Genomic DNA, 21,372 nt, shown 5'->3' on the forward strand with positions numbered 1-21,372 from the left:
ATATACATACATAAAGCAAAATATTCATTTTCTTCCTTATATTATCCCTTTATCAAATAACATAAGTTGTACCAACTTTATATCATAGCATTTAAGGTACATGACATCATGTTTAAGAGTGAATTTTAAGAAATTAGAGACATAAACAGAGCCTACAGAGCAGAACTGAAGACAGATCTGGCCAAAGAATCACTTCAGTCCTATCTGGACATTCACAGATTGCTCTTTCTTGCAAAGGGTAATTGATCTGAAGATCTTAGTGTGAATGAAGACTTGACTGATATGGATGCCAGGGCCTTGTACGAAACAGGGGAAAGAAGAATGGGGACAGATGTGAACATGTTCACTATAATAACTGCAAGAACTTTCCCCAACTTTCAGAATGCTTCAGAAGTGCACTAAGCATGGTATGCATAATATGAACAAGGCTCTGGACCTGGAGATGAAGCGTGGTATTGGGAAGTATCTCACAGCTATTGTGAAGTATGCCACAAGCAAATGAGCATTCTTTGTTGAGAAGCTTAATCATGCCATGAAGAGTGTTGGAACTCATCATAAGACACTGATCAGAATTATGGCTTACCATTCTAAAATGGACACATGATACAAAGGTATTTGTATCAAAAGATGTACAGAGTCTCTCTTTGCCATGCCATTCTGGATGAAACCAAGGGAGATAATACAAAAATCCTAGTGCTCTTTGTGGATTAAACTAAACATTCTTTTAATGTTCTCAAACATTAATACCAGAAGATTTTTAAAATCATCTTCCCATTCCGTATCATAGGCTTAAACAGGAGTATTTCTTCAGTAGGAGTACAGTCTAGCTACCTGTTTTCTGAAAAATATAGCCAATAAAGCATTTTTATACAAAAATTCTGTATTATACAGCTAATTTTAAAAACCTATTTACCCTATTTAGCCCTGTATAATCCCAGATACAAGTTGTACTAGTAGGATTACTTGAGAAAGTCATTTATGTCATTGAAAATAAAATGAAATCACAGGAAAAAAAAAAAGAGTGAATATTACCCAATGACTTGCATCATCTTCTGGGAAAAAAGTTAATGTGTTTTTGGTTGTGTGCATAGCAGTTGAATTATCTTAGGTGAAAGTATGACTGTTACTCTTTTTATTTAGAGTTCAAGTATGGTTTAAGTAGTAGTGTTCATGTGTAAAGTTGACAAGGACTGTGTTGTGATAGTTTAGTTCATTTGTCAACTTGGCTATGTTGTGGTGTCCAGTTGTTTGTTCAAACAAAACATGGTCTGGTTGTTACTGTGAGGATATTTCATGGATTTAAATAACTATTCAGTTGATTGCATCCACAGCAATCTATACCTAGAGTCAACAAAGGAGATTGCCTTCAGCAGTGAAAGAAATCTCATCCAATCACAATGTCCTTAATGTGAGAATTGATGATTTCAGTGGTCAAAAAGAAGAATTTCTAATTCTACCCTACATAGCCAACTTCTCCTGTGGGATTAATCTAAACTTAGCTAGCTTGCTGCCTCCCTTATGGAATTTGGATATGCTAGCCTCTACATTCATCTGTGCAAATTCATATAATAAATCTCATAATACATATATATTATGTTTATGTTGGCTTTTGGCTATGTTTATCTGAGAACCCTAACTAATTCACTCATGACCAAAGGGCAAAAATCCTCAATAAAAGTGCCTCCTGCAGTGTTATAAAATAATTATACACCATGAACAATTGGAATTAATTCCCAGTATGCAAGGGTAGATCAATATTCAATAATCAATTAATGTAAAAATCAGGATGCACGGGTAGCTCAGTGGCAGAGTTTTTGGGGCAGTGCAATGGTGGCTCCATTGCAGAATTCTTGCCTGCCATGTCGGAGACCCAAATTTGATTCTCAGTGCCTTTCCATGCAGAAAAAAAAAAGATTAATTTATTACCTCATTTCAAAAAGCTTCAGATAGAAGTGTGTGGGTAGTTCAGTGGTAGAATGCTCTCTCGCCTTCTATGCGGGAGCCCTGGGTTCGATTTCTGGACCATGCACCCCACCCCCCCCCCAAAAAGAAAGAAAAAAAGCTTCAGGAGATGAGCCATAGATCATATCAACGCATCCAGAAAAAGTATTATGAAAAGATACAACACTATTCATGATAGAAACTCTTAGAACAATCTGTGAATAGAAGGAAACTTCCTCAACCTGATAAAGTATTTCAACAAAATATTTACAACTAACATCATACTTAATGGTCAGAAATTAGATGCTTTCTTCTAAGATTGGGAACAATGCTAGGATATCCCTTCACATCACTGTTTTGTTTTTTTTGTTTGTTTGTTTAAAACAAAAACAAATTTATTATTTTTTATTCTCCAGGTCAGAAGTCCAATATGTGTCTTACCAAACTGAAATAAAGGTATCAGCAAAGGCTGCATTCATTTTTGAAGCTTTAGTAAGAAATTCATTTATTTGCCCTTTCCAACTTCTATAAACCTCCTGCATTCCTTGGTTCATGCCCCTCTTCCTCTACCTTAAAAACCACCACAGCATGTCACATTCATCTCATACCAAATTACTCTGACACTGGCAGTTGTTCTCCCCCCACCTCTTACACTTTTAAGGACCCCATGATTACAATGAGCCCACCTGGTTAATCCAGAATATTCATAATATCTTGATGTCAGATCGTTAACAATCTTAATTCCAGCTCCAACCTTAATTCCTCTTTGCTATGAAACTTAACTTATTTACTCTTTCCATGGGTAAAGACATGGGAGTATTTGTGGACCAAAATACTGTCTAATATTGTTACATGAGAAAGTAAAAAAAGGAGAGATAGAAAAGGGAAGCTTAAGGCAGAGTTATAAGGAATTATAGCTTATTATAATTGTTATAATTGTAACTTTGTCAAACAGGAAATTTGAGAAATTTTCTAGGCTGTAGGAAAAAAGGTGGTATAGATAATATCAAAGATGTGTGTATAGGAGTGAGGATAACAGCAATATCACTCGAGGAGTGGAAACTTATGGTATCAAAATCCTAGGCTGAAGGATTTATCCTCTTAAATGGAAGGGTAAGGACCCTCACAGCTCTCTTATTCAACATCAATAACAAGTTGCTAAAGAAAATATAATATATACATTCAGGAAGAATTCATCTTCACTGATTCCTCTAAAAAACCAGAAAGGATTAAAAAGAACCATACAGATGTCATACACATATAATGCTGTGGTAGTTTGAAGCTGTTTGTACTCCAGAAAAGACCATCTTCTATTAATCCATTTCTGTGGGTAAGGATCTATTGTAGGTAGGATCTTTTGATTAGGTTATTTCAATTGAGATGTGACCCACCTCATTCAAGGTGCATAGTAATCCTCTTAATGGAGTCTTTTATAAGAGGATAAAATACATCCATAAACTAAGAGATGAAATTAAGAGAATCTAAGAGAACCAGAGAAGTTTAGAAAAAAGTCCAAGAGAAGCTAAGACAGGGCTCACAGAAAACAGAGAGGAAGCCACTGAAGCCAGAAGCTGAAGTGAGAAGATGAAGCAACAGAACCCAGGAGAGAAGGACAAGCAGATGCTACCATAATCTTGCTATCTGACAGAGGAGCCCAAGCTTCCAGTAACTGGTCTTCAGAGAAAGTATGGTTCTCTTGATGCCTTAATTGGGACATTTTCATGGCCTTAGAAGTGTAAATTTGTAAGCTAATTAATCCCCATTTTAAAAGCCAACCCATTTCTGGTCTCTGCATTTTGTCAGTTTTAGTAAAACAACTACTAAAAAAAATAACCAGAAAGAGAGTGGCTACAACTAAAAATCTTTAAAAATATTTTAACACATCCCAAACAAAAAAACAAGAAGAAAGCCTGGGTCAAAAAGCCTACTGTTTTTCAAAACCAGGACCTGAGGGAAGTGGAGAAAAACTGATTGCTTGAGAAATTGATGGGATCAGCATCAACCACAGTGTGATGCACTTTCTGGCCTGGCAGTACCTCCAACACCCAGACCTCAGCAATTGTTTTGAAGTTGTTCATGTAAAACTTCTTTACATCACTGGTTAAACTTATTCCTAGATATTTGATTCTTTTAGTTGCTACTGTGAATGGATTTTTTTTCTTCATTTCTTCTTCTGTTTATTCATTGCTTGCATATAGAAACACCATGGATTTTGGGGTCTTGATCTTGTACCCTTCCACTTTGCTGAATTCATTTGTCAGCTTTAGTAGTCTTTTAGTAGATTCTTTGGGACTTCTTATATCTATATATAGGATCATGTCATCTCTTGATAGTGAATGTTTTATTTCTTCCTTTCCAATTTGGATACCTTTTATTTTTCTTTATTGCCTAATTGCACTGGCAAGAACTTGCAGTACATTGTTGAATAACAATGGTGGCAGTGGGACTTCTTGCCCTGTTCCTGCTCTTAGACAGAAAGCTTTCAGTCTTGCAACATTAAGTAGGATGTTAGCATTGGATATTTAATATATGCCCTATGACATGTTGAGGAAGTTCCCTTCTATTTCTAGTGACTAAGAGCTCTCATCAAGAAGTGGTGATGTATATTGTCAAATGCCCCTTTGTCATCAATGGAGATGATCACGTGATTTTTTTCCTTTTATTGTGTTGATGCAGTGTATTACCTTAATTGATTTTATATGTTGAGTCAACCTTGCATGTCAGGGATAAGTATCATTTGATCATGGTCTATAATTCTTTCAATATGCTATTTGATTCTGTTTGCCACTATTTGGCTAAGGATTATGCATCTATATTCTAAGTGATATTGATATAGCTGTCTTTTCCTTTGGTATCTTGATCAAACTTGGTATTGGGGGTATTATTGGCTTCATAAAATGAGTTAGGGCATGTTCTCTCTTGTTCTATTTGTTGGAAATGTTTTAATAGAATCAGTTAATTCTCCAATGAATGTTTGGTAGAATTCCCCTGTGAAGCCCTCTGGTCCTGGACTTTTCTTAGTTGCAATGTTTTTGATTACAGATTCAATCTCTTTACCAGTAAATGTCTGGTTGAGACCTTTTGTTTCTTCTTGGGTCAATGTAAGTGGGTTGTGTGTTTCTAAAAATTGTCCATTTCATCTAGTTTATCTAATTCATTGGCATTCATTTGTTCATAGTATGCTCTTTTAGACCTTTTCATTTCTGTCTCTTGGTAGAGACAGAAGGTAATGTCCACCTTTTCAATTCTGATTTCATAATTTGTATCCTCTCTTTTTTCTTTATCAGTCTAGCTAATGGCTTGTATATTTTGATGTTCATTTCAAATAACCAACTTTCAGTTTTGTTGATTTTCTCTATTGTTTTGTCTTCTATTTCATTTATCTCTGCTATAATCCTTGTTATTTCCTTCCTTCTGCTTGCTTTGAGTTTAGTTTGCTCTTCTTTTTCTTATTCTCCGCGTGTTGAGGTTTGGTCTCTGATTTGAAGTCTTCCTTCTTTTTTAATGTAAACATGGAGAGCCATAAATTTCCCTCAGCAAGGTTTTGCTGCATCCCATGAGGTTTGTTATGTTTTATTTATATTTTTATCCACCTCAAGATATTTCCTACTTTCACCTTTTATTTCCTCTTTAACACATTGATTAAGAGCATGTTGCTTTATTTCCACATATTTATACTTTTTCATTGCTCCCTGTTATTGATTTCTATCTTCATTCTACTGAGGTCAGAATAATACATTGTATGATATCTATATTTTAAAATTCTTTGACACTTAATTTGTGATCTGATGTGTGGTCTCCCCTGGAGAATGAACCATGTGCACTCGATAAGCATGTGCATTCTGTTTCATTGTGTGCAGTGTTCAATATATATCTAGTTAGCTCTTTGTTATCAACCCATAATCTAATTTCCTCCATGGTTCCTGATGAGAAATTGGTTCTCAGTCTTATTTGGACTCTATTGTGTAACATGATGCTTTTCTCTTGCAGGATTCTGAATTCTCTCCTTGTTCTTTGCATTTGATAGAGCAATCAGAATATGAGAGCATGTATTTTTCTTAATATTTATCCCATTTTTTATTCTCCAAGCTTCTTGTATATGCATATATCTGCCTTTTGCTAAGTTTGGGAAGGTGTGTATCATTATTTTTTTGACTATTCCTTTTATCTCTTTCTCTCTTTCTTGTGCATCTTGGACTCCTGTAGCCATATATTAGTGTGGTTGTCTTAGACTATTTTCACTTTAAATATTTCTTTTTTTCTTTCTGATCCTCGGACTCACTCATTTCAAGTATTTTGCCTTCCAGTTAGCTGATTCTTTCTTCTCCAAGTTCCAATTTGTCTTGAAATCTTCCTAGGCATTTTTCATTTCAGTTGTTGTGGTCTTCAACTTCAGTAGTTCTGTTTGTTTCCTTTTTAAGGTGCCTATCTCTTTATTTAGAGTGTTATGTTGTTGTACTATTGCGCGAAAAGAGGAACAAGGTTTTAAGCCACCTGGAATATTGTGTAGAAATAAAATAAATCAGGCTGAGGCTCCAAAGTTTCAGGAAGTAGGTTCTATTTTCTATGGCCGCAGGGCTCAGCTGAGTAGCCTCTGAAAGTCTGAGCCCCAAACAAAAGACAACGTTAACTTTTATAGACTGTATTACATGCTAGAGATAAGGTAAGCTTAATATGGCAACTGGCAATGTTAAAGGACAAACAATTGGTCAGTTTAAGGAGCAAAGCAGGTTACAGAAGCAGGTGAGCTGTTAAGGGAGGGTCCCCCATCCCAGGTGTCTTTTCTCACTTGCCTGCAGTTTTACCCCATCCTGAAGGCACAGAGAGGGGGGTTCTATCCCAGGAATGTGTCTTATTTCACTTGTCTGCAGTTTTACCCATTCCTAAAGGTCAGGAGAGAGGGTTTGGGGATTTTCCACAGAGAAGGCATCTCAAACAGAAGAAGTGGGAGGGGGGGAGTGGCCTGCCTGCTTAAAAGTCTGCTTGCTATAGTACATTCATTGTTTACCTGATATTCTTTCTCAGTATTTTCCTTCATATACTTAAGCATTTGAGGACATTTTTAAAAGGTTTTATTCAGCATATCCACATTCTTCACTTCTTTATTGGTGTTTTCTATAATTTTATCCTCTTCTTTGCATAGGCCATCATTTCTTGTTTCAATGTTTGTCTTGTATTCTTTTGTTGCACACTCTACATTTTAGTATTTTAATATGTTAACTCTAGGATTTACTCCCTGGGATGACTGTTTCTTAGTTTTATACCCAACTGGTGATGAGGCAGAGATTTTCTTTAACTTTAGCCCTCCTATCAGAAGGATCTTCCTAATGCAATTGCAGTGTGCATGGTTTTCCCTGTTTTAGTGGGCCTATGTCTGGTCCTGGGATTTTGCTTGTTAGTGCTTTTGTAGGTCCCCTGTTTAAAGGAGTTTAATTGTCCCCTCTGTTTACTAAAGGACAAAACTTCCTCTCCCAGCTATCTGAAGCTAGCTGGCCTTTGTCACAGACTGTCTGCTTCTATAGGTGTTTACGCTCTTTTCATTGTCTCATGTTGCTTTTCCTGGAAGGCTAATTGTGGGAGGAGGTTCACCCTAGATAGGACTTTACTAATTCTGACTTTCCAAGCAAAACCTGAGCCAAGGACCCACAGAAGGGGCCAGATCAACTTCAAATTACCCTACTGATAGGGAAAGAAAGGGCACAAAAACATTCTCTGATGACTCCCCAAAATTAAGCTTTCCTTGCCTGCCAGCAAATGCACCCTTCAACTATTTCCCTTCAGGAAGTTCTGTATTTTTAACTCTCCATTACATCCCTCTTGTCCAGGTAGATTTGAAACAATGGTTCTGCCACATTTGCCCAGGGCAATTGACCCAATGTTGGATACCACCCTTTTCCAAGGAGGATTGAAACAATAGCTGCCCTAGAGCCAGGACCCAGTGATCCAAATTTGCTACTCAAAAGGCATTATCAGTGATCAGCTGTGCATATCTCTGTTCTTTGTAAGAGGACCATTATGTACCTTTCCATCACCACCTACCCACCAGGACTGGACATCATGGTGGCCTGCCAGGAGAGTCAGGGATAGGTGTCAGTAGCTGCTGCATGGAGAGAGCAATTTTCTGTTGTTTACCATAATTTATCAGCCTCTTCCTATCACTCTTCCTTGGAAGGTGTACAGTATTCTTCTGGACTCTAGAGTTTCAAATTCGTTGTTTCAGATAAATCCTGATTGTCTAACAGTTGTTTTGGTGAAAGGACTGAGTCCTGGAGATCTCTACTCCACAATTGTCCTCAAGCATCCTCCTCTACTTTATTTCCTAATTACAGTCTTCTTTACTTGTTTTGAACATATTCATAATAGCTGGTTTGAAATAAGTTTCTGTTGCCAGCATTTTCCACTCTGTATAGGCCATACCTTCCAGATTCTTTGCATGGGTTGTAATTTTTACAAAACTTTGGACATCATAGACAATATAATGTAATGATCCTAGAGACTGAATTTCCCAATATAGGGCTTGTTTTTGTTGTTTGCTTGTTTATTTGTTTATTGACTTGGCTAAGTTATTTCAATGGGGGATATGCAGAGTTAACACTGTGATGACAATGTTTTTAGTAGGGTTATCTTTGTGTATTTGCTTTATCTCTATGTAAAGCTGTCTGCCTCTGTTAACATCACACATTATAGTTAGCATGTACTAATTGCCAGCTGATCACGCTATTGTTTTTGACAATATCTTGATACATAACCTATTCTACTGTCTGTTAAATTTATACTTTATCTATGATTTTATATTGTAGGTCTCATGGAGCCACTAAACCTCCTTTTTAAAAATTTTAAGTATCTTTATTGAGATATTTTTGCACACCATACAGTCTATCCAAAGTATACAATCAGTGGGTCACAATATCATCATGCAATTGTACATTCATCAATATGATTATTTTAGAACATTTGCATTACTCCAGAAATGAACTTAAAAGAAAAAAGAAAACCCAAAATATCCAATACCCCTTACCCTTCCCTCATATTGACCACTAATGTTGCAATCTATCCAATTTTTTTTAACTTTTTTTAATGTATAGTATAACACATGACAAAGCAGAGAAATAAAAAAGCAATAGTTATCAAAGCAATCACCAAACTGGTTAAAGGATAGATCCCAGAGTTTGTCATGGGCTATTGTACAATCCTCTGCTATTTTTCCATCTAGCTGCTCCAGAACATAGGATGTTAGAGGGCTTAAATACTTTTTTATCATCACAACTGAATTTTGTTCCTTCTTTTTTGGTGAACAGTAGCATATATACAAAAAAAGCTATAAATTTCAAAGCACAGCACCACAATTAGTTGTAGAACATGTTTCAGATTTTGACATGGGTTACATTTTCAGAATTTTAGGTTTTTACTTCAAGCTGTTCTAAAACACTGGAGACTAAAAGAGATATCAATTTACTGATTCAGGATTCATATTCATTTGTTAAGTCCTATCTTCTATGTACAATTCACCATCATATTTGATCTTTTCTTACCTCTCTTTGGGGTTGTTTGGGCTATGCAATTCTAAATTTTTGATATTGGAAGGGTCTGTCACTAATATGGGGTAGGGAAATGAACTATCTGATGTTGTGGAGAAGCTGGGCTAGGTTTCAGGACTTATCTGGACCAGGGACCCTTTTGGAGGTTGTAGGTTTCTGGAAAGTTACTCTAGTGCCTGGAACCCTTTTGGAACCTTATATATTGCCCTAGGTGTTCTTTAAGATTGGCTGGAATGGTCCTTGTTGGGGATTGGCAGGTTATGATAAGTAGAAAGGTCAACCTGAAGTTCGTGTAAGAACAACCTCCAGAGTAGCCTCTTGACAATATTTGAACTCTCTCTGCCACTGATAATTTATTAGTTACACTTCTTTCCCCACTTTTGGTCAGGATGCAATTGTTGATTGAATGATTCCAGATTGGGATTCATCCCTGGAAGTCCTCTCCCATGTTGCCATGGAGACTTTCACCCATGGATGTCATGTCCCACATAGTGGGGAGGGCAATGATTTCACTTTCAGGGTTGGGTCTAGAGAGACTAAGGCCACATTTCAGCAGCAACAGAGGTTCTCCAGAAGTAACTCTTGGGCACACCTATAGGTAGTTTAAGCTCTCTGCTATCTACTTAAGCATCACAAGAGTAAACCTCATGCTAGAGGGCATGGTCTGTTGATTTGGGTATCCCTAAAGTTTGACCAGTATCAGGGGATTCCCTGATGGCAAGGTTTAACAGTTCCACAGTCTTTCTCCCCTCCCTCGGGGGACTTTGCCAATACTTTTTGATTATCTGGTTAATATGCTCTAGGATGTTTCCAGGCATGACAATATTCTATACAGAATTAAAGGACCTCTTTCTCATTCTGTGCTTTCTGTGTTTCAACTGTTCAAATGAGCTATACAGATAGATTGAATTAAATTATGCACTACAGAAAATTTCAGTTCCAGATCAAATAAACCTTTCTTCCATTGGTCTCAAAGAGTATGGGTGGTTCTAAAATATAGACACTGTCTTTCTTACCCCTATCTTCTAAATTACTTTAACCCCAATCTGTTCAGCTTCATTCTTATCTATAAATATCAGGTTATATATATCAACCTCTCAAAATGCAGAAATAATAATCAGTACACCAGACTTAATATGTCTGCTCTAAGAACTACAATTTAGGCCACTGTTTTCTTATAAGTGTTTTCTAAAGGTGACCATACCATTGTTTTATTGTTTCTGGCTTATCTTGTCTCACCAAATGTCTCACATGTTCATTCACATTGTTGCATGCCTGATGACACTGTTCTTTTTTTGTAGCAGTACAACCTTTATTCATAAGTATACACTGTCATTTGCCGATCTACTTCTCTGCCAGTGCATCCTTAAGCCACCTGGATTCATTGGGAATCATGTATAAGGTCTAAGTCCACAGTCCATCAACATTCTCAATTTTAGATAATTTCATTGTTCGCAAGAGGCATAAAACCAATAAACACACCCTCACAAAATAGGAAATATAAACTTCCTCTGAACCCTTGTCCCTCATCCTATTATTTACTTCTGCTGTTGTTGTGGTAATGCTTATGGTTTCCTTTTGGACATACCTTATAGCATGCAATAGTAGCTTTCCCCCTGTACCCTGGACTTAAACACTCTTTATGCAAGAATCCTATCTTTGAAGCAATTCTTATGAGAACTCATTCAAATTTTTAGTAAGTCAGTGGACACGTAGGTCTGTACAACCCCTTTCAATCTTGTTCATCCTCAATATGGTAATACTACTTCTAGACCTACTACAGAATCACCTTCACTCTTATCTATTCCTTTACATTGGAGTTCAACTTCGTTAGTTAATGATTCACCCATCTCTGGATTCTATGTATCTCTAAGTCCCCTATATTCTGTATTATAAGCCTCTGATTATACATTTATACTAGTCATAAAAGTGGAATCATACAGTATCTGTTTTTTTGTGTCTGGCTAATTTCACTCAGCATTATGTCCTCAAGACTCATCCATCTTGTCATGTGCTTCAGGACATTATTTTGTCTTACTGCTGCATAATATTCCATAGTACGTATATACCACATTTTGCTGATCCACTCATCTGTTGATGGGCATTTGGTTTGTTTCTATCTTTTGGTGATTGTGAATAATGGTGCTATGAACATCGGTGTGCAAATGTCTGTTTGTGTGATTGTTTTCCACTCTTCTGGGTATATACCAAGTAATGCTATTGCTGAGTCATAGGGCAACTTGATATTTAGTTTCCTAAGTAACCACCAAACAGTCTTCCATAGTGGCTGTACCATTATACTTTCCTCCCAGCAGTGCATAAGTGTCTCATTTTCTCCACATCCTCTCCAACATCGATAGGTTCCTGTTAGTTTAATAGCAGCCTTTCTTATAAGTGTGATGTGTTTGCTCTTTGTAGTCTTGATCTTTATTTCCCTTATAGCCAGAGAAAACAAGCATTCTTCATGTACTTTTTTTTTTTTTGGTGCGTTGTCCAGGAATCAAACCTGGGTCTCCACATAGAAGATGATTCTACCACTGAACCACCCATGCACCTTCGTCATGTGATTTTGAGTCATCTGTATTTGCTCTTCAGAAAAATGTCTATTCATATCTTTAGCCCATTTTATAATTGAGTTTTCTGTTCTTTCATTGTTGAATTTTTTTATTTCATTCTGCATACAGGATATCAAACCTTTGTCCAGTGTGTGATTTCAAAATATTTTCTCCCATTGAATTGGCCACTTCTTCACCTTTTTATAGTCTTTTGAGGTACAAAATAATTTGATTTTGATGAGTTCCCATTTAGCTATTTTTGCTTTTGTTGCCTGGGCTTTATTTGTAAAGTTTAAGAAGCTCCTATTACTAGGTCTTGAATATGTATCCCTACATTTTCTTCTAGAAGCTTTATAGTGCTAGTTCTTATATTTAGGTGCTTGATTCACTTTGAGTAAATTTTTGTGTAGGGTGTAAGATAGAGGTTCTCTTTAATTCTCTTGGCTATTGATATCCATTTCTTCCATGCCCAATTATAGAAAAGACTATTTTGTCACAGTTCAGAGGATTTGGGAGCCTTGTCAAAAATCAGTTGACCATAGATTTGGTGGTCTATTTCTGCACTATCGATTCTATTCCATTGGTCAATGCTTCTGTCTTTGTGCCAGTACCATGCTCTTTTGACCACTATGGCTTTATAATAGGTTTTAAAGTCAGGAAGTATTAATCCTCCCACTTCATTTTTGTTTTTTAGGATGTTTTTCGCTATTTGGGGTCTCTTTACCTTCCAGATGAATTTGGTAGTTAGCTTTTTCAAATCTTCAAAGTAGGTTGTTGGAATTTTGATTGGTACTGTGTTGTATCTGTGGATCAATGGGGGGATATTTGACAGCTTAACTATATTTAGCCCTCTTATCCATAAGCAGGGAATGTCTTTCCACCTACTTAGGTCTCCTTTGATTTCTTTTAGCAATGTTATGTAGTTTTCTGTGTACAAGTCCTTTATGTCCCCAGTTAAATTCATTCCTAAGTATTTGATTCTTTTAGTTGCTATTTTGAATGGATTTTTTTCCTTAACTGATTCCTCAGCTAGCTCATTGCTTGTGTATAGAAATGTCAGTGATTTTTGCACATTAATTTCATATCCTAAAATCTTGCTGAATTTGTTTATTAGATCAAGTAACTTTGCTTTAGATTTCTCAGGATCTTCCAAGTATAGTATCATATCATCTGCAAATAATGAGAGTTTTATTTCTTCCTTTCCAGTTTGTATGCCTTTTATTTCTTTGTCTTGTCTGATTGCTCTAGCTAGAACTTCTAGCACAGTGTTGAATAATAGTGGTGACAGTGAGCACCCTTGTTTTGAACCTGATTTTAGGGGAAAGGCTTTCAGTCTTTTTCCATTGAGTATGATGCTGGCTATCAGTTTTTCTTATATGTCCTTTATCATATTGAGGTAGTTACCTTTTACCCCTATCTTTTGGAGTGTTTTTATGAGAAAGGGATGCTGAATTTTGTCAAATGCTTTTTCAGCATCAAAATTGAGATGGTCATGTGTTTTTTTCCCTTTTGATTTGTTAATGTGTTGTATTACATTACTTGATTTTCTGATGATGAACCATCCTTGCATTCCTGGTATAAACCTCACTTGGTCATTATGTATAATTCTTTTAATGCACTGTAGGATTCTATTTGCTAATATTTTATTGAGAATTTTTGCTTCTATGTTCATTAGGGATATTGACCTGTAGTTTTCCTTTCTTATACCATCTTTACCTGGTTTTTGTATTAAAATGATATTAACTTCATAAAATGACTTAGGCAGAGTTCCTTTTTCCTCAGTTTTTTGGAAAATTTTGAGCAGGATTCGTGTTATTTCTTTTTTGGAATGTTTAATGAAATTCCCCTGTGAAGCTATCTGGCCCTGGACTTTTCTTTTTAGTAAGGTTTTTGATGACTGATTGAATGTCTTTACTTGTGATTGGTTTGTTGAGATCTTCTATTTCTTCTTGAGTCAATGTAGCTTGTTTGTATGTATCCAGGAATTTGTCCATTTCATCTAAGTTGTCTAGTTTGTTGATGTATAGTTGTCCATAGTATCCTCTTAGGATTTCTTTTATTTCTTCAGGGTCTGTGGTAATGCACCCCTTCTCATTTCTGCTTTTGTTTATTTGCCTCCTCTTTCTTCCTTTCTTTGTCAGTCTTGCTAGTGGCCCATCAATTTTATTGATTTTCTCAAAGAAACAACTTTTGGTTTTATTGATTTTTTCTATTGTTCTCTTGTTCTCCCATTCATTTATCTCTACTTTAATCTTTGTTAATTTTCTTCTCCTATTCACTTTGGGTTAGTTTGCTATTCTTTCTCAAGTTCCTCCAGGTGTGCTATTAAGTCCTCAATTTTTGCTCTTTCTTGTTTTTAATATAGGCATTTAAGGCAATAAATTTCCCTCTCAGCACCACCTTTGCCACATCCCATTATTTCTGGTAAGTTATATTCTTGTTTTCATTCATCTCCAGATAGCTCCTGATTTCTCTAGCAAGTTCTTTTTTGATCCACTAGTTGTTTAAGAGTGTGTTATTTAATCGCCATGTATTTGTGAATGTTCTCTTTCTTTGATGGTTATTGAGATCTAGTTTCATCTTATTGTGATCAGAGAATGTGCTTTTAATAATTTCAATATTTTTAAAATTATAAAGGCCTGTTTGTGCCCAAGCATATGTTCTATCCTGGAGAATGTTCCATGAGCACTACAGAAGAATATATAACCTTGTGCTTTGGGATGCAATGACCTATATATGTCTGTTAAGTCTAATTCATTTATCATGCTATTTAACTTCTCTATTTCCTTTTTGATCTTCTGTCTTGTTGTTCTATCTATATAGAAGACTGGTGTATTGAAGTCTCTTACTATTATTGCTGGAACATCTATCACTCCCTTCAGTTTTGCCAATGTCTATCTCATGTACTTTGGAACTCCTTGATTGGGAACATAAACATTTGTGATTGTTATATCTTCTCGGTAAATTGACCTTTTCATTAGTATATAATGTCCTTCTTTGTCTCTTATGATGTCTTTACATTTAAAGTCTATTTTGTTCAATATTAGTATAGCTACTCCTGCTTTCTTTTGGTTACAACTTGCATGGAAAATCTATTTTAATCCTTTCTCTTTCAATCTATTTGCATCTTCGTGTCTAAGATGAATCTTTTAAGCAGCATTTAGTTGTATTATGTTTCTTAAATCATTCTGCCAATCTGTATCTCTTATTTGATAAGTTTAGTTCATTAACATTCTAAATTATTACTGAATTGTCATTTCTTGATTCTGGTATCTTTTTATTTTATTTGTCAGATCTATATATTCTTTCCTCTCTTTGTATTATTCAAATTACCCTTAGTGGAAGTTTTCAATTCTGGCCCTTCCTCAAGAACTCCCTCTCCTGTATTTTTTTTTTCAGCCAGCAGAATGTCTTTTAGTATTTCTTGTAGGGCCAGTCTCTTGTTGACAAATTCTTTCAGGACTTTTTGACTGTGAAAACTTTAATTTCTCCCTCAATTTTGAAGGACAATTTGGCTATGTACCGAATTCTTGGCTGGAATTCTCTTTCAGGGTCTTGAATATATCATACCACTGCATTCTTGCCTCCAGGGTGCTAGTTGAGTAGTCTGAGGTCAGTCTTATTTGATTTCCTTTGTATGTTGTATATTGTTTTTCTCTTGCTGCTTTCAGGACTTTCTGCTTCTCTTCAACATTTGACAGACTGATTAGTACATGCCTTAGGGAAGGCCTGTTTGGATTTATTCTGTTTGGAGTTCTTCGGGCTTCTTTGATTTGAATATTTCTGTCCTTTATAAGGGTTGGGAAGTTTTCCTGCATTATATCCTCAACTACTCTTCTACACTTTACTCCTCTCTTCCCCGTCTGAGATACCAATGCAATCTATTTTAAGACTTAGAAAAGAGGTAGGTTAACTAAAATAATCTAGTTTGGCATGTATATATATATATCAATGAAACAAAACTAAACATTCAGAAGTGGATTCATACAAACACAGGCAACTTACTTTTTTTACAATATAATTATACAATCATTATCAAAGATCAGTTTATCAGTTCAACCACTTCAGGTATTTCCTTCTGGCTATTTAAAAACTAGACTCTGAAAAGACACATCTAGATAATGTTTCAGTATTCAAAATCAGTTGTTAAATAATAATTTCTGAGTTAAACCTTGATCCTCTAATTTGACCTTTCTCTTCATATTCAGGGATATCTGAGTAATGACCATTTTAAACTTCTTCATGCTGAAAAGGGATATTGACTTTCTGGGGTAGAAGAATGAAACCAGTTGTTGTTCTTGAAGAGACTGGTACCTCTGGTTTTGGGGACTTATTTGTTCTGTGCTCAATCTGGAAGGCTTATGTGTTTTATAAGATAAACTGAATAAAATATTTATAGAGACTTAGATAGAGCCCAGGGTACTTTCTAGGGTTTTCAAGAGTAATGTTGGTTGGGGCATGGCATGCTGTTGAAACTTGAAATGCTTGGCTAAATCTTGCATAAAGATCAACCTACAGAATGACCTCTTGATTCCATTCAAAATCTCTTGGCCACTGAAACTTTATTTTACTCAATTTCTTTTCCCTCTTTTGGTCATTCTCAACCCCACTATGCCAGCACCCAGCTCATCCCTGGGAATCATGTCCCATAGTGCCAGGGAGGCTTTTACCCTTGGAAGTCATGTCCTACATGGGGCAGGCGCCAATTTCTGTTTCACTGTTTAGAGGTAAATTCCCTATTTTTTATCACAGTGCTCTTAGGCTTGAAAATCTCTATGGTCTGTCCCAAATAAAGTGATTTTCTTTGTAGAGAGATTTGAAGCTCTTTTTCCTAAAGACTTCTTCTCCTACTGTGCTATTGTCACTGCTGTGGAGCTGCAGGCAGAGACAGTGGTACACCTTTCTTGAATGACATCCTTGCTTAGGATCAGGGCACTTGTTAGTGATGGCAGCCTCTAGTACTCTCAGCTTGCCTCTCTTGGCATGGGTCCACTGCCCTATGAGTAAGCTGGGGTGAGATATTTGGTGCCTCTATATATCTAGCTACTCTAACATAGGAGGAAGCTAAGCAACTCAATTTTGGATTTTTAGAAATCTTTTAAAACATTGTTTTTTTCATAATACACTTAAAAACTGGTATAAAAAATTGAATAATGCAACCATTTTATTTACTGTCAAAGATACTTAAGTACTGCAAATATGCTTTGTTCACTTCTGTTTGAAAATCAGTAGCTATCCCATAGATTGTGATTTAAATAATGTTTGCTGTAAGAATGCATGAATAAGTGAGAAAACAAGTTATTGTTTTCATTTAGTAAGTAGCCCAAGAAAAATCAGACAGTTATTAATGAAATAATATGTATCCTGAAAATTTCATGAATTCTAAATTAGTTAGCTGTTAAATATTTTACAATGAAAATAATTTAATTAAATGAGCCCTAAATTGGGAGCCAGAAATCTGTTTTTCTGTTTGTAACCTTATGTTTGTCTGCCTCCTGTTTACCACATTGTTGAGGAAAATACCCTGGTTCTTAAATAGCACTAAATGGCAAAACACATCACACCTGACCTGGAACAGATGCGATTGACAGCAGGCTAACAGTCACATACGCTCACATACTGGGGAAGGAGGACATCACATGCCAGATAGGCCCACATGCGAATTGTACTTGGGAGCAGAATGAGCAATCATGGACTGGGGGAAGCATGCTTTGTAGTAAAAGATAGAATGTATTGATCCCTGATTCCCATGGAAGTATATGACTGGCTTGTTTGAATAATTTTGCAGGCAGACAGGGAAGTGAAACCCATTTGTGGAGGACTGGATAGAGTGTAACTGGTTCAGGTGAGAGGGAATCTAGCTTGTAAGGCAGTAATTGAACTAATTTTTTTTTTATTTTTTAAGGATTACATCAGCAATGTTAAGTGTACTACACAAGAAACTAATCTGTTTAATTCTGAAACTTAAAGATGATCAAGGTGACTCTAAAATGAGTGTGGGACATATTCTTCCAACATGGAAAACCATTTATTAACCCTTCTACACTCCCAATGATGTGCCATGCCTGAAACAAATAAAGCATGTCTCCATGGATTTCTGCAAAATATATCATCAATTTGAGATGTAACTGAATTTATGCCATGCTGTTGTGTTTGTGAGGATTAGGTAGTTCAAAACATAAAAATCAATGTGCCTTAACCAAAGTTGGAAATGCATGATTCCATCAGAAGAACATAAGACACAAAGATAGGATTTAATAAATACTTGCTTGACCTGAACTTCTCCCATGAGTGACTGCAACTAAATTTTGTCAAATGCATTAGAAGTTTTAACTTAATTTAATTGTCAAAATAATTTTCTGCCAAGTGGTTTGAATCTGCATTTTGGGCCATGATGCTGGCCATACAAGAGTATCTCAAGGCAATGAGAATATGGAATTCCTGAATGCCTAAGAGATTTTGTTCAAAACATTAGCTTAGCTTAGCCAAAGGCCACTCTTTAAAATTTTAATCTTGTTCTGGGCTTAGTTGATTCATTTCTTTAAGCAATATCAATGAAAAAATGAGAAGCATTTAATTTTCCTTGCATTTGTGGGTATTTGCAAAAAAGATCAATATGAAACAAAATATGATTTATTAATTCTTCAGATAAAAGAAGACTCAGTTATTTAAAAATGAGCATGAATAAACAAAACTAAAAATAATAAAACTTTTAGATGCCTTGTGTGCTGGTTTGAAAGGAAGCATGTCCCCTAAGAAAAGCCATGTTTTAATATAAATCCCATTTCATAAAGGTAGAATAATTCCTATTCAATACTCATTTTTTATATGAGTTTATGTGACAGAGAGATTATTTCTACTTTACGTTTTTTTTCTGACATGGACATAACCACTCAAAGGAACAAATCAAAACTTTTTGCAAAGCAAACAAACAAAAATCTGATGTTTTCAACTCTGCCAGGCTTAGTCTCAGTGGTTTCTTTTTAACTTTTCATTCCTTTTCATCCTCTAAACCTTGAGTTAAGACATTCAAGTCCAATCCTATGTTAGTTATCTATTTCTGTTTAACAGATTATTCCAATATTTAGAGCTTTAAACAACAAAATAAAGACAAAAATCTATTATCTCATTTTCTGTGAGTGCAGAATCCTTGTATGGCTCTGTGGGTCAAGAATCCCTTTGTGACTTAGCCATGTATTTCTGGTTCAGAGTCTCTCACGAAGCTGAAATTAAGGTGTTGCCAGACTGCAGTCATCCAAAGCATCAACTTGAGGAGGTTCTGCTTCAAAGTTCACTCACGAGGCTATTGGCAAGCTTCCAATACTTGTTGACTGTTGGCTGTGGATATCAGGTTTCTGCATGGAGGGTTTTCTCACTACAAGGCAGCTATATTTTTGTAGAGCAAGATAGGGGGAGACAGAAACCAAAGGGAGCACCAAAGATGGAAGCCACAGTTGTTTTTGTAACCGAAACTCAAAATTAACAACCTATCACATTTTCTACACCCTCTTCATCATAAGGGAGTCAATAAATCCAGACCACACTCAAGAAGAAGGGGTTACATGAATTAGACTAACAGAAGGTAGAGATCATCAAGGACCATTTTGAGTCCACATATCACAACTCACCTACCACTAAGAATCACAGAACTTTCTACCATGGCCTATTCAACTATTTCATTATCTCACTCAGAATGTAAGCTCCTGAAAGGCAGGCAACATATCAAACCCCTCTTATATCACCCTATCTCAGTGTTTAGGTCAATGTTTCCCACTTAGCACACATTCAATAGGTAACTGATTATTTAACCAGCTTCTGTGGTATAGCCTTTAAAAACTGCCATGGTATTGTGAGAGTAGTTAATAGTGCTGAACTGTGAGTGAGTGTGGTTGAAAGTGTTGGTTAGAGTCACGTATGTCACCAGAAGGAAAGTTAGAAGTGAAAACATGGGAATGTATAACACCATGAATTTTTTGGTGGATGATGACTATGATTAACAGTATAAATATTAAAAGGTCTTTCATGACCTAGAACATATGTATTATACTATTACAAGGAGTTAATAATAGAGTGGCATATGGGAGAAAATGTACTTATTGCAAACTAATGACTATAACTAAAAGTAATATCTTAATATTCTTTCACCAACAGTAACAAATGAACCACACCAATACTAGGGACAACAATAGGGGGAACAATGGTTATGGGATGTTTTGGGTTTTTTTCACATTTTTATTTATTGTTAATATTATTATTGGGGTAATGAAAATTTTCTAAAATTGATTGCGGTCATGATTGCACAAATATGTGATGATACTGGGAGCCATCATGTATATACCTCAATAAAATAAAATTAAAAATAACTGCCAAAAGGGACCTGAGAAATAAACTGAATTTGAATTCAATATTTCCTAATATGTCAGTAATGTAGTACTCTAAAACTCTCCTAATAAATCACAGAACAGCAAGCATTCATCTCATTGCAAGAATGAATGCAATTTAAGCTAGAGTAGACAACAATTTTAAAGATACATGAGCTTCTCAGAAACCGCCTCCGTAACTTTAAATTTTAAGCACTTTAATCATTCTAATTACTGTCCTGTAAAATGGAGAACTGGAAGAAATATCTTCCTCAAAAAGAGAGCATAAGAAAAAGTAAGCCTCTTAGGTTGTAAACTTTTTCAGAAAATCCTCTCTATATTATTTTCCACTTTTAAAATAGCCGTTCTAATGAGTGTGAAATGGCATTTCATTGTGGTTTTGATTTGCAATTCCTTGGTGGCTAATGATGTTGAGCATCTTTTCACATGATTTCTGGTCATTTATATAACTTCTTTGGAGAGAAGTGTGTTCAAGTATTTTTTTTTCCATTTTATACTTTGGTTGTTGGATATTTTGTTGTTGAATTTTAGGATATCATATACTCTGTATATTAACTTTTATCACATATGTGGTTTCTAAATATTTTCCCATATATGTGGTGTGGTGGTTTGAAAGGAAGCATGCCCCCTAAGAAAAGCCGTGTTTTAATATAAATCCCATTTCATAAAGGTAGAATAATCTCTATTCAATGCTGTGTATTTGAAACTGTGATGAGATCATCTCCTTGGATGATGTGATTTAGTTAAGAATGGTTGTTAAACTGGATTAGGGGATGGCATGTCTCCACCCATTTGAGTGGGTCTTGATTAGTTTCTGAAGTCCTATAAAAGAGGAAACATTTTGGAGAATGAGAGACTCAGAGAGAGCAGAGAATGCTGTAGCACCACAAAGCAGAGAACCACCAGCCAGTGACCTTTGGAGATGAAGAAGGTAAACGCCTCCCAGGGAGCTTAATG

At 35.8% G+C, this 21,372-nt stretch overlaps 1 pseudogene; it reads left to right on the forward strand.

Moving 5' to 3' along the window:
• LOC143671826 (annexin A1 pseudogene) overlaps positions 1 to 711 on the forward strand; it is a 136,451-nt pseudogene extending 135,740 nt beyond the window's left edge.
• The last annotated feature ends 20,661 nt before the right edge of the window (positions 712 to 21,372 follow it).

Source organism: Tamandua tetradactyla, chromosome X (assembly GCF_023851605.1).
Source record: "Tamandua tetradactyla isolate mTamTet1 chromosome X, mTamTet1.pri, whole genome shotgun sequence".
Lineage (NCBI taxonomy): Eukaryota > Metazoa > Chordata > Mammalia > Pilosa > Myrmecophagidae > Tamandua > Tamandua tetradactyla.